Source organism: Tympanuchus pallidicinctus, unplaced genomic scaffold (genome assembly GCF_026119805.1).
Source record: "Tympanuchus pallidicinctus isolate F22 unplaced genomic scaffold, pur_lepc_1.0 scaffold3, whole genome shotgun sequence".
NCBI lineage: Eukaryota > Metazoa > Chordata > Aves > Galliformes > Phasianidae > Tympanuchus > Tympanuchus pallidicinctus.
Genome location: NW_026294747.1, coordinates 31,158,656 through 31,169,202, shown reverse-complemented (window position 1 = coordinate 31,169,202; position 10,547 = coordinate 31,158,656). Strand labels below are relative to the sequence as shown.

Sequence of the window (10,547 nt, the reverse complement as noted above, 5' to 3'; positions counted from 1 at the left end):
GTATTATTTCTGCTACGAGAATAAGACAGAAGGAAGAGGTATCATGTAAAATGATTCCTGACTCTCTGTGGACATAAGATCACCAAATAACTTCAATGGCCTTTAGATTTGCTCTTAGACCAATTACTACACCAGTGAAAATGAAATAGCTGTGTCAGTGTAAAATGTAATGAGGAACAAAACATGTCCAACCAATTCAGCACAAGCTAAGTTAAAAAATACTATAAGGGGCCTAGAGAAAAAAAAGTAACCTTCCAAACTTTAACATAATCGGGAAGTAGTCTTTTAATGGAGCATAATGAACCCCTTTTTATCTATCTACTACATCCAGCTGTCTACTGTACTAATACTATATAAGATACACAGCCCACTGCTTAATGCAAGCTACTTACATGAAATCTGAAGGTCAGTTATAGATTTTTTTTTTTTGTAACACGGCAGCACCTTACAACATTCAAGTCTGATTCAAAATAAATTCCAAAATGAAGAGGCTTCAATTAATGATTGGAACAATCACAGCTAACATGATTGAGATAATTCCCCACATTTGTCAAATGGGGATGCTAATACCTAGAAATTACATCAAGTTGAATCGATAATAAAAATAAAAATTATAGTATGGCTACATATATTAATTATGCATGTACATGCATTTTAATGCCAGATATTTGGAAAGGTCAATCTGGGTCTCCTTAGTTAGATCATTCTCCAACTTCATTGTAGATAGGCATCTCCCCACTGCCAGTACAGGCTTTTTTCATACTTCCAAAATTCATGTAGATGTTCTGTAAATTTTCAGCAGTGATTTGTATATCTCAAATAGAACAAAAAGCACTGTCAGACAACATTTCCATTCATCAGGAAATGTTCATCATAAGCTGCTGGAAAGCAAAAAATAATAAAAGTCAGAAAAATCAGGTTGAAATTATGCAGCTATAGTTTGATTGATAAATTCTGTAGCCTGAACCTACATATAAATGTATGAACTAAAATCCTGTACAGAGAAGTATGAATACATGAGGAAAAAAGCTCTTCTGAGAGAGAGCTTCACATGTGTCAGTTGCCAGGGAAACCACTGTATGCATGCCTTTAGAACAGGTACCACTTTCAGGGCTGACTCTTCACTTGTTCATCTCACACTAGGATGTCAACTGATGTGTCAAGCAGTAGAAGTATACAATGAAAAATAGCTACTACATTACTAACAGATCTATGTATATATACACACATAATGCTGGTGTCATTATCTTCTAAGTAATTGAAGTTTAGATGTGTGTTGTAATTAACTTTTTGAAATTTGAACAATTTGTCCTCAAGTTCATGTGGCAGGAATTGAAGGAAGATGTCATTAATGTCTCTATTTCTTTCTCCTTTTTGAAAGTCTATCATATAATTTATTGTTGTATCCTTCATAACTTCCATTCCAAAATCACTCTGTTCATTATCATATGAGAAATAATTTGATTTTTATTTCTCTTTTGGTTGTCACTTGTTTTCCTCTTGGCTGCTCTACTGAGCAACCCAAATTAAGCAAAAAATCCCCTCACATCCTTTTTTAAGTTACAATTTTGCTTTCTAGGACTTGATTCTGAAATAAGCAAGCTCAGTGGAAGTATTGCAGTTGAGATTACTGCATTTTTCTTTCCACTTAAATTAGGAATATATCATAGAAAATTTTAATCTTTATTCCATGAATTCACCTGGCTATTTCTAAATAATGAGCATTTCTGTCATTCCCAGGTTATTAATCTTGTAATTTCAAACCATACTATAATTTCTGTCTGTATTTTTACTTTTCTGTATGTATTCTAGATATAATTATATAAATACATTATAAAAACATTATAAAATGCATTAATGTGTTAAAATGCAGAAAAAACACTTTCTTAATACTTTCTTTGAACATACATGATCTTTACTAAGTTGTATTCATACTTCGTAAAGTGGATTCAGGAATAAAATTGTTTCAGAACAGCAAATACAACGATCTCTCTTGCAAACAAGAGAGCTTATATGAGAGTAACTTTACTCAGAAGAATAGTCCTGAGGTCAAAGTCAGCTGAATTATCTGAGTAACACTGCTTAGGTGTTTAACCAGGATTTCATAAATAGAATTGATATTGCTAGAGACTCTAAATCTGTATCTTGATACCAGTTCTTACTGTGAAGAAGTCATAATATTTAAAATAGATCAGTAGTAAAAAAAAAAAAAAAAAGTCTCTGTACTTCATTCACGCTAGTTTTTATATGCTCTGAACTGAAAAACATTCAATTCTTTTGCGTCATTTCTGCAAATACTGAGACACTCAAGTTTCACTGGCATTAATTTTTGATGACTTTAAATGTAAAATTCAAAGAAGTATTCATAAAATGTGTTAACAGTATCATTCCCTCAGAAAAATTATCATCAAAACAATGTCCTGTAATTTTCTAGATCAACAAAAATCAGACAGCAAACTCCAATTACTTTACGTGGAATAGAAAACTTGTTCAAGAGAATTATTTGGGAGCAATAAGTAGGGAGCAAAAGTAGTCCTAAAATTAAATAATAATCTATAATTTCTCCTAATGCTGGATTTTTAATTTAACTTTTGCAGCTTTGGATCATATTTATTATGTTATTTATTATGAAAAGTGTACTAAAAACTCTGCAACCAAGTTCAGGTTAGGACTAGGGTTACAGCAGGGAAAGGCAGAAAGCCAGGGCTCTTTGGCAGTGCAGGGCTCCTAAGAGATTGCTGAAATAAAGCATGAGCTTCTACAAGAAATACAAGGTCTTCCCTGTGTATTTGATGTCCCCTGTGGCAAAATTTTCCAGCAAAGCTTTGGGCTGCAACAAAAAAGGTTGTTTGTTTTCATGCAATTTCTCCTTTTCAAAGTTAGAAATTTTAGAATTGCAGTAGCATTAGGTCTAAGTGAAATCTAGGCATTAATCAAGAATGCTTGCAGGGAATTTCAACAACCCATGTTGGACATAACTGTTTATTTTAAATTTGACTTTAATTATTGTGAGATCCCAGGCTCTGCAAAAACAATAACAATGTAAATCCTAATATTAGTCAATAAAGAGGAGAAGGTTAATGACTAATCTTGGAGCAGAACTACCATTCAGTAACTGACACTCATTACTCTCATTGACACCTCAATAAAGAAAGAAAAAAAATATCAAGATACTAAATGGGGCAAAGACAACAACTATAATACTTTTTGGGATGCTTAAGATATCCCATTCATCCAGGTCACCCCTTTTTAGCCTATTAAAAGGTAGATTAACTTTGTATTGAAATAGACATACTGCATAAGAAAGGACTGCTGTTTTCCTATTATTTCCATGACTTAGAGTTGTTGCCAGATTTGCCTGAAGAATAATAAATACAGCTGCCAAAATTGAACCACAGTATTCCTGTCAGAAGACTGTTGTAGGTGTTAGGTCTGTATTGTTTTTCATAGTTATAGTACTGTTGACTAAATTAATATTTTTTTCTTTATAGTATACTAGTAAAGTGGAACTTCAGAATTGTTTTATCTCTTTGTTAAGACAAATGAAAAATTGTTCAATGTTAGTTGGCACATTATGGAAACATCAGGCTTAGAAAGTAAGACTGTACTGACGTGTTGGAAGCAAGACTAACATTTTTCTATTAGAGATTTGATTTATTCTCTAAATATGTAAGCATACCTTTTTTAAAAGATAATTGCACTATTGCTTCCTTAATATATTTTTTAGAAACTAACTTTGATGAAAAAAGATTTTCAGAGCATTTTCTTCGTACATTTTCAGTTAAAAAAAAAAAAAAGAAAAATTACATCATCCCTGTAACTGAGTGCGAGACTAAGAAGAACACCTGCTACATGTCTGGTATATAACTCTGCCGATGGGAGACTTTTACATCAATATTCAGCCTTCTTACTAAACTCAATCCTTCTGAGTCAGATAGAAAGAGTGCTAGAGATTCCTACAAAGGAGGAGGATATTGAGGTTACCTCTATTTTGCTTCAGACCACCCCTCAACCGCCATTTTGTCACACAATAACAAAATGTATTGGACTACTTACATGAAGATTCCACCATTATTTTCAGGCCATCAACATCTGCCTCTTATGTCATGGATCAATATAACAAAATGGGAGGCACTACTTTCAGAGCAGCTTTCAAACTCATAGCAACTTTCAAACTCATAGCAACTTTTTGTCTTTCAAGGCTATTTAAATCCATTTTCTAGGTGAAAAAAAATTAAATCTTTTAATTTGATAAGTTCTCTAAGTCATGCTTTTTTATTAGTTATTTTTAAGGGTTTTTTTTTAGTGTTTTGTTTTGTTTTTTTAACTTAGAGTTCATTCAATTATGTTTATAGGTGGTGACACTACATTTGGAGATGTGCAGGAGTCAGCTCTTGCAACAATAATGCTGAAGACACAGAGAGTCATACAGCTGTTTTCATTAACCTAAGCGTAATAGATCTAGTCTGTGATAGGATTTGAAGCCATGTCTGTGCAAGCACTCCCACCCTCCCACCTATCATTCTCCTATCATTCTCTGTCTGCATAGTTCCAGAGCTTTGAGGACTGTTTTGATTTATACTGCTTTATACAGGTAAAGTGATCTCTCACTTGAGAAGAGTTTAAGTAGCAGACAGCTGTCCTGCTTCTAGAAATCTTTTTATTTTTGCCTATATTTCACCACTGTTTTCCAGCATTCAGTTCCTAACTCATCCAGTTACCCTTCTGTGTATGTGAAATGATGATTCATTGTCAGGATCTTTACTGTAGGTTAAATAAAAAGCAAATCTCATCAACTGGCTATTATCTTCAACATGGTCTCTGAATGCTTCAGTTGTCTGTTCACAGAAGAGACTACCTTTGTTCATAATATAAAGACAACCCTTTTATGTCATTTACTTTAGCTTAATATATTTCAAGCTGTTATGTCAGAAATCCAAGATTAAAACACTATACTTTGCTTGCCAAAAAAAGAAATAAAAGAATGAAGAGGAAATATCTAAGAATTAAAAATACTGAACATGCTACCCTATGCAGTTTTCTGGAAAAAAACAAAAAGACAAAAAAATATCTGGAAGAACGTTTTCAAAGTTGCTTCCTTACAGCAAAAGTGCCAGTATTTACACTGTTGACAAAAACAGTTTGCATTCATTTTAACTAAACTCTTTTCTTTCTGATCTATTTGAGGTGTTTAATCAGAAATTAACTAATGATATCCAAAAAATGATACTTCTCCTGTTCTATACTATACAGGACTTTCAAAGAAACACGTGGAAGTGCTAACATTGAGTGGTCACAGAATAAGGCCAAAGAGAAAGAGGAAGTTGTATATCCTGACAGTTCTGCAGTCCACCAAGTCTGTTATTTCTGTTCTGTCTTTATAATGGCTGTAAAATACGAGCTGGGAGTATGATGTCAATGCATCCACTTCCAATAATTGATATGATGAATAATCTCAACCTTCTGACACCTTCTGTATCTCCCCTCATCTCAAGAAACTTCATTCATCAGCCACATTTGAAATGTTTAAGTAATCTCAGTGATGTATGAAGCACTGAAACTCCCTTGTTAGAAATCTACGCTACTAACATTCTATCAAATTAAAAAGCCACTGAGCTCTTGTGCATAAAATTATCATAAATTATTTCTGAAGGTTCACTGCTGTTTGGAATGTTTAATTGCTCACTCAGCTGAAGTTCAGTAGCTCTGGATTATTAATCAATTTGTGAGAAGGTTTCTCATAACATCTTCATGCTGCAGAGAAACTCTGCAAAAGAGTTTTATGCAGCAAGCCAATAGCAGACATCCATATCTTTAACAACATTTCTATATTTAAGAATATTTTGATTGTTCACTTATCAGAAGATTCCAAAATTGTAAGTAACTCAGACTAATTTATTTGAATGAGAAAATAGATTCTTCAAAACAATATTTATAAGTAAGAATGCAGGCAGATAAGACAGGAATTTGAAGAATTTAATCCAGATCTTGCTGTGGCATCAAAGGTATTTTGAAAAAAAAAATCTCCCTAAATTATGCATTTCTTCAGCCAGTTTTTTTTTTTTACTGGAAAATGCATCTTTTAAATTATTTTTTTTTCCATGGGGGAATTTGATTTTTATGAGATATCAAAACAAAGATTTTAACCTTAACTGAAACATGTTTCATTATAAATTTTAAAATGTATTGTTTTATTAAAAAAGAAAACACATATGAATTCATCCTCTTTTACAGTTTCCTTTCCCTTTTTCCATAACGCATGAAATCAAATGCGTACAATAACTAATGAGAGAGCTGGTGATAGTTCTTCTATTTCTAGTTTATTTTTCCTACACCAGATTTTTTTTTCAGCACCACAAATATAGAGGATTCTAGCTTCAAATATTTTGTAGTAATATATGTAAGAGTCTTTAAGTCACTTTTCTTAAGTTTCAGCTTAAATAGGAGTAGAAACATTTGAAAAATCTTTCCTGCTTCATGAAGAATCATCATACTCTTTCCTCTGCATGTACAAAGATAGAGGATGAGTGCTATAGCATAGATATTTGAAATTCATCAACTACCTGAAATTAGATATATTGCAAAATACAGCACAATAGTGACATGGTATTTCCATCAAAAATTTAAAGTGAGCTATAGTATCAGTATCTTTTGGTCAAGTTTCGTTCATAGAATATATAAGGGATATGCTCAAAACTAGCACTTTTTTTTTTCTGGAAGTACTCTCACTATGAGCCTTCAAAACCTTTCTTACAGCATATTAGCTCCATTAGCAGATGACAGAATTGGAAACAAAACACCAGTAATAAATACAGTGCATCTCTATTCTTTCTGACATCTGAGGATATCAAAGCACATCACAACAAATGCACAACTCCTCATTGAAATGTCACTGCTACTCACCTCTACTGTACAGAACTTCTAGCACCAAAATATTTAGATTGTCATTATCTTGGTGCTGAATCAAATCCAAAATGATGTGCTGAAGATCACGTATGAAATCTGTTGAGGAAAAAGAAAAAGCAACTAGATCTTCAGATTCCCAATAATGTCTGAATGCAATAATACTCCCTTCATCACCCCCTTCTGAACAGTGATGCCTTATATGCTTTCTAAACTGACTGATCACAAACTTCTCAGAATTTAATTCTTTTGTCCTTTTCACTATACAAATCTGTAATATCAAATATTAACAGTAAGCACTGAGCAGTATGGATATGAAAATAAAGTGCACTTCGTATGGGTCAAATCAACAATTCTACAAATTTTCAGTTCTGTAAAATCAGAGTATACAAAGTGTTTATGTACTTTTTACTTCCATCTTTTTATCTGTTCACTTATTACTTCAAATCAGACTGGATATGAAAACAGTATTATTTATGGTCCCAAACCTACAAATTTTTTGGCTCTAGTTATCTTACAAGCTTTGTAAAAATAAAGTCATCTGTAAGAATCAAGATTGTTGTCACTGTTTCAAAAAATGAATTTGAGTAACACATAACATCTCATTTCAACATGAAACTAAGAATGACTTCTATTATCATTTAGCCATTTAGACTGACTCCCTGGTGGTTAGCTTTCTTTGTCATCCATATCAACTTTGACCCTGAAGCAAAAATTCTAGTGTTTTATGTGTCTGTCTTTCCCAAAATACACATATGCTACAAGTAAAGACTGTGGGTGCAGATTACACCTTTGCATGCGTCAGAGCATCTAAAAGTCACATAGTAAGGCGTGCTTGCATATCAGAAAGTGTATTAGACTTTGATGTCACTGCCAGTATATGACTTTAATAGTTTTATGAATCTAATAGTTTATAATACTCTATGTTAGTCCATCTACAACATTTAGGTTATTGTATGCATGAAAGGATCTTATGAAATGTTTACTTGAATAAACTTTCTGTATTTAAACAAAATCAATTGTAAGTTATATTCAGTGATAATTTTACATATTAAAATAATTTTTGGTCATGAATATGTACATAGTTTATATCTAAAGGGAATTATTTCTTTGGTCTGTGAATTGAAGTCCTGAAAATCATATTTTAACTGAAGATAGTGAGTTACTATCATGGTTTTATGATTTTGGTTATCAGTAGTCCACATCATAACATCATGTAGTCCACTGGGAGTGGAAGAGTTAATGCCCCAAGTCTGGATACCTGTGCCAGAAGAGAAGAAGAACTACATTCCCCAGAAGACTGGTTGCTGATCTGTTATTATTCCTGCTCAGGAAGAATATACATAAGGCCTCAGTAGGTCACCTGATGTCTCTCTTTTCAATCATCAGGCTCTCCTCACTGCTGCTTGACTCGACTGCACATCTCACCTCAGTGTATCGCAAGGCCTTCAGTTCTCAGACACTTTTTCTCTCATTATATTTGATTAATTTGCTTCAATTCTAATTATATAGGATTTTATATATTTATTGTGTTATCTCGTATTCAGATACCATATTTGGTAAATTAGTTTGTTTCTCCTCTGATCGTTGCCGATGTTTTTAATTATTCAGGGTCTCCTGTTTCCCCTTTCTGGAGGCACGAATCTGTGGATCCCTCTGCCTCCCTAATCACAGAACTGGCTGAACCAGCCCCTAAACTGTTGACATTCTTGGTGGAGAAACCACATTGTGGTTGAGGTGAGATACACAGTCAGGCATCAATTTTATTTTGTATCAGTAGTTAACATAGTGTTAAATGAATAATTTAAATTAAATAGCATTTATTTCCCTTTCTCTGTAACACTCCAGAGTAATTTTTTTTAACTGACTTTTGAGTATTAATTGTGCAAAATCAATTAAAATTACTTCTTGCACATAAATATGAAGGGAAGTTTTTAACAGTCTGAAGAAAGACAAAGATGACCACATATAGGGAAAAGAACAGATATCCAACAACAGATATCCACCTCTAACTCACCCAATAAAAGGGTGAAAGTCACAATCCAGTCATAGATAAACAAAAATTTAATTACCTGTCCCAAGGATGAGGGCTTAACAAATACTCCAAAAGAGGGATCTCAAGGTAGAGAACCTTCTTATGTGGCAGACAGCCCTTAAATGAGGCATAGGGTTCCACCCCTTCCATTGGCACAGGTGAATTACTTTCACCTGTGCTCCCAGGGCTGGTGGTGTCCCTTCACCAGCTGCTCAATGACTGGCTCAGGCTGTGACTTAACAATTCCTATATGCTATGCGGAATGTTTTGCTTCACCTGACATTTCTGATCGGCTCCATGACCTAAGCAGTACAGAGAATGTATCGAAATGTATTCTCACTGTTTGTGAATGTTGAATCTAATAATGTCATCCATAAAAATAAATAATTTTTCATGTGCGCCAGAAATAAATTTTTTATCAATTCAATTCAAAACTTATTTTTCTTTCAGGTCAAGTAGTGTAAAGGTTGCTTACTGACCATTTTATAATGGTCAATATAACTAGTCAATACAGAAATACATTTGTCAATTTTCAGTAAGCTAAGCAAAAATTTCTTATTATTGTTATTGAAATATATCTGTTTGCCAATTAGAAAATTTTTAGACTACTCTTTATAGTAATTTTGGACACTCCTGAAAATTCTGCTGTATTAAGCATTTTGTAGCCCTGCTTCACTGCTGTTGTGAGTCATTGGGCTCACAAGACAAGCTTATTCTATACTTTTATGCAGAAGTTACTAGCACTGTTACAGAAACACTATATATAGCTACTTCAGTCAGCTACATATATCTGCAAACAGTGTACATATTATAATGTTATAACAAAAAGATTATAAACATCTTTGCTTCCACTCATTTTCCTAAAAAGGGGGATATTCATTTGAGATAGGTTAATATCCTTAAAGAAATGGGATCCTATAGTCATGTACACAGTAAAAATTATCTTTTGGCTAGTACAATTAGACCTTCCTGTCCTGATGGCTCAGTTTAAATAAATAAATAAATAAAAAGACAGAATTTATATCATTTGATATCCTGGGTGCATGATTCATGCTTTTAATTCTTGATTTTTTATTTTTTTAAAGAGAAAATAGAAAAGTTCCACCAATAATAACAAGCTTGATCACTGACATGAATAATAGAGAAAATGTTCTAGAGAAGCAAAACAGTCATTACAGCTAGACAATTAGTAATTTATTAAGAGATATGAGTGTTTTTCTACATTTATAAACCTTAACATTCTTGTAGCTGGCTGGTTGTGTTTACATACAAAGAAAGGCACCTAAGTGAATATGACTGTCAAACAAGGAAGAGGAAATATTTGAATTGTTCTGTTTAAGGTTCTTCTGTTATTAACTAAGGAAATAATTTATTTCACAATTTATTTCCAACTGTTGCTCAGCCTGGTTATATCATACAGAAAATTTAACAGTACATTTAGGAAAACTAAAGTTCTTAGGAAGGCACTGCATAAGTACAGTAATAGTTTTGTAGATCTGCAGTAGAAAAAGAGGAGAAATATTGGATCTTGAATGTCCTTGAAAACAAGAAAACTTTTAGTCTAGTAAAATACAATATGAATGCCATCTGATGTATAAAAAATAGTGAA

The 10,547-nt window shown here is 32.9% G+C and overlaps 1 long non-coding RNA gene across 1 annotated transcript; it reads right to left on the bottom strand.

Moving 5' to 3' along the window:
- Positions 1–328: 328 nt before the first annotated feature.
- LOC128085923 (uncharacterized) lies at positions 329–9,015 on the bottom strand. The gene is made up of 3 exons (XR_008209165.1): positions 8,976–9,015; positions 6,904–7,002; positions 329–881 (listed from the first exon to the last, which is right to left on the bottom strand). It is a non-coding gene; the product is annotated as an uncharacterized LOC128085923 (long non-coding RNA).
- Positions 9,016–10,547: the final 1,532 nt, after the last annotated feature.